The sequence below is a fragment of the Geospiza fortis genome, unplaced genomic scaffold (genome assembly GCF_000277835.1).
Source record: "Geospiza fortis unplaced genomic scaffold, GeoFor_1.0 scaffold677, whole genome shotgun sequence".
In the NCBI taxonomy this organism is placed as follows: domain Eukaryota; kingdom Metazoa; phylum Chordata; class Aves; order Passeriformes; family Thraupidae; genus Geospiza; species Geospiza fortis.
This window is the reverse complement of record NW_005054585.1, coordinates 142,177-146,247: the sequence shown is the minus strand read 5'-3', so window position 1 is coordinate 146,247 and position 4,071 is coordinate 142,177.

The following is a 4,071-nucleotide window of genomic DNA, read 5'->3' as shown; positions in this document are numbered from 1 at the left end:
CGGGCGGGAGAGCGCGGTGGGATCGGGGAATATCCCACTGGGATTTGGGAATTTCCAGCTGGGAAGGCACCCACAGGGACCAGCCCGTCCTACTCCTGCACCTGCACAGTCCCACAGTCCCCCCACTGTGCCTGCAAGTCCTTTGCAAGCGCTCCGGGAGCTTTGGCAGCCGTGAGGCCGTGGCGCTGCCCGGGATGCAGGGGCAGCCTCAGTTTCTCTGGGAATGCCATTCAGGGACTCCTCTCCCTCACAGCCAGGAGTTCCCTATTGCCAATATCCCATCCATCCCTGCCCTGTGACCGAGGGAACCCAGTCCCTGTGTCCTGTCCCTCAGGGCCTCAGGAAAAAGGCCAGAAAATGAGAACTGAAAGCAAACAATGTTAAAGCTCAATGTAACTTCGGCTGGAAGTGTCTAAAATGTAAATCTGGTTTTCCGCGAAAGGGTAAAATCCTGCTGTTTTCCTTGCACAAAGCCCTCCTGCCAAGGTTTTGGTGCGGCGGAAGGAGTTAATTGATTAAATCAAAGTAAAATTGTGTATGACCCAAAATTCCTGCCTGGCAATCAAATCACTGGGAGAGATGCATTTAATATATTGGATAATCTTGGTTTAATAGCCAAAATCCACCCAAAGAAGTGGGAGAAGGGCTGGGAAAGTTAGGAAAAAATTCCCAATAATTAATAATTTGGTTTTGTGCCACTTCACACCAAGTTTATTTGGATGGAGCTGACCCCGCACAGCAGAGCGGGAGAGGGCTGGGAATTCTGTGGGATAAATGAATTTAAGTGGGGACTCCAAAGGGGAACGACTCGGGAGACCCAGGGAATGATCTCTGCTCCCTTGGTGTATTTATTTATCTGTGTTTCTCTTCCTGCCCCTGGAATTGCACAACTTGGAATATTTTCCTGTCCCTGGCATTGGATGGCCTGTGTCTCATTGTTGTCCTGGAGCAGAGGGATTTTCAGGGATGTGGATTTGATTTTCCATAATATTTCTGGATTTCCACACACCTCCATGGCTTATCAAACACCTCATTTTACACTTTAATGTGTAGATATTTTATAAATTCCTTGGCTGCAGTGAGGCTGGTTTGGTTCAGCTCATGGAAATAAGGAATGGTTGGGATAAAAAGGACAGAAATTCCTGCAATCCCACCCTTCCATGGCAGGGACACCTCCCGCTGTCCCAGGTTCTTCCAGCCTGGCCTTGGGATACACACCAACCCTCACCCCCCTGGGCCTAAAGAATTCTCTAAATCCACCCAAAAAGGCCTCGATTAATCAGATTTTTCTGCCACGATCAAGCAGTGAAATTAAAATTTAAATTGACTTTTAATTAAATCTTGAAATCTCATTTCAATCTCTCCTGGTGTGCAGTGAGCAGAGCTCCGGTGGGGCACAGCTGCTTTTGTCAGCCTGAGGTGTAACTTTAGTACTTGGAGTATTTTTATTTCTTTATTTTTAAGTACAGCTGCCTAAACTCAGTCCAAATCAAGCGAATTTATTTAAAATTTTTCTGATTTTTTAAACTTTTTTTTGTGGTTTTACACAAATTTTTATAGAGCATTCACTCATCTCGATCCTGGAGGAAACTCCTGGTTTTTAATTTGGATTTTCAGACAGGATTTGAAGGAAATGCAGAATTCCAAAATTTAAAAAATTGAAATACAAACTCTAAAATAGAGAATTTTGGAATAAAAAATCTGAAATACAAATTCTGAATTGCAGATTCTGAAAGAGAAATTCTGAAATAAAAAATCTGAGCTGAAAATTCCAAAATAGAGGACTTTGAAAAATAAATTTGGAAATGCAGACTCTGCAATAAAAACCCCAAGACACAAATTCTGGAATACAAAATCAGGAATACAAATTCTGAAACAAAACCCCTGAAATAAAAAAAAAAAAGTGAAATAAAAATTTGGAGATATAAATTCTACAATGTAAATTCTGAAATATGGAATTCTGGAATACCAGATATTTGGGACAATGAGCCCTGGAGTTGCTTTTCCATGGAATTTTACCTGTTAGCTGGGATGCATTGAACCAGTGGAATTTGTATTTAATGTATTTAACCTTTTTTTTAATAGGAAAAACTCTTTTATTTCCTGTAAACTCAACATAAAATCGCCCTCGGGTGTTTCCCTGGCGCCGAGAGCCGGATTTCTTGTGGGAAGCCAGAGCATTCCAAGGGAATTCCTGGAGCGGCCAGCAGGGAGAGGGCTCGCACACGGAATCTCTCGGGCAGGGATCTCGCGGATGCTCCCGCGATCCCGAATCAGCAGCAGCTGGGCAAGGACGAAAACCAGAGGACTTGGAAAGAGATTTTCCATTCCCAATCCATTTGGAATTCTAGGATTCCCGGGAAAACGCGGGGTGGTTCCATGGGCACGGTGGCCTTGGAGCCACACCTCGCTCAGGTGAAACCTCACTGTGCGCATTCCCAAACCTGGCATTCCATACCAGCGAGATTCCATCCAGTGGGATTCCATACCAGCGGGAATCCATCCAGTGGGGATTCCATCCAGTGGGATTCGATCCAATGGGATCCAGCGGGATTCCATCCAGTAAGATCCAGCAGGATTCGATCCAATGGGATCAGGGGGATTCCATCCAGTGGGGTCCCATCCAGTGGGATCCAGGGAGATTCCATCCAATGGGATCCTACAGGATCCAGGGGGATTCAATCCAATGGGATCCAGCGGGATTTCATCCAGTGGGATCCAGCGGGATTCCATTCAATGGAATCCAGTGGGATTTGATCCAATGGGATCCAGGGAGATTCCATTCAATGGGGTTCAATGAGATCCAGTGGGATTCCATCCAATGGAGTCCAGCAAGATTCAATCCAATGAGATCCAGTGGGATTCAATCCAACGGGAACCAATAGGATTCTGTTCAGTGGGATCCAGCAGGATTCGATCCAGTGGGATCAGGGGGATTCCATCCAACAGGATCCAGTGGGATTCCATCCAGTGGGGTGCCATCCAGTGGGATCCAGGGAGATTCTATCCAATGGGATCCTGCAGGATCCAGGGGGATTCAATCCAACGGGATCCAGCGGGATTTCATCCAGTGGGATCCAGCGGGATTCCATTCAATGGAATCCAGTGGGATTTGATCCAATGGGATCCAGGGAGATTCCATTCAATGGGGTTCAATGAGATCCAGTGGGATTCCATCCAATGGAGTCCAGCAAGATTCAATCCAATGAGATCCAGTGGGATTCAATCCAACGGGAACCAATAGGATTCTGTTCAGTGGGATCCAGCAGGATTCGATCCAGTGGGATCAGGGGGATTCCATCCAACAGGATCCAGTGGGATTCCATCCAGTGGGGTGCCATCCAGTGGGATCCAGGGAGATTCTATCCAATGGGATCCTGCAGGATCCAGGGGGATTCAATCCAACGGGATCCAGCGGGATTTCATCCAGTGGGATCCAGCGGGATTCCATTCAATGTGATCCAGGGGGATTCCATGCAGTGGAATCCAGTGAGATTCCACGCAGTGGGATTCCATCCAGAGGGATTTCATCCAGTGGGATCCAGTGGATTCCATGCAGTGGGATTCCATGCAGTGGGAGCCAGTGGGATTCCATTCATCCAATGGGATCCAGCGGGAAGCTGTGGCTGCCTTCCCTTGGCCGGCTTTTCCCGGCAGCTCAGCCTCCAGCAGATTCAGCTGGTTGTTTTCCATTAGAGCTCATAAATTATTTAAGAATTGCAGTGATTTGGGGTTTTAAAGTGGTTCTGTGGGGAGGGTGGGGCTCTGCTTTCCTTCCAAGGAGTGCCAGGATGTCTGATTCCATGGATTCAGCACATCACCCTTTGGAAAACAACTGCAGGGAGCTTTTCCCCATATCCCCCAAGTATTTTTTTCCATTATTTTTCCTCTGGTGAACTTGTTTTTCATTCTTTAGCCCATGAAAATCAAATTTCCCAGCAGTGAATTTTCTTTATAAATCAGAATTTTCCTCATATATTTCCTGTGGGATTGGGTTTTCTGGATGCTGCAGTATTCCCTGTGGAAATGTGTTATCCCAGGCGTGTTCTGCTCCTGCTTTTCATCCCGGAA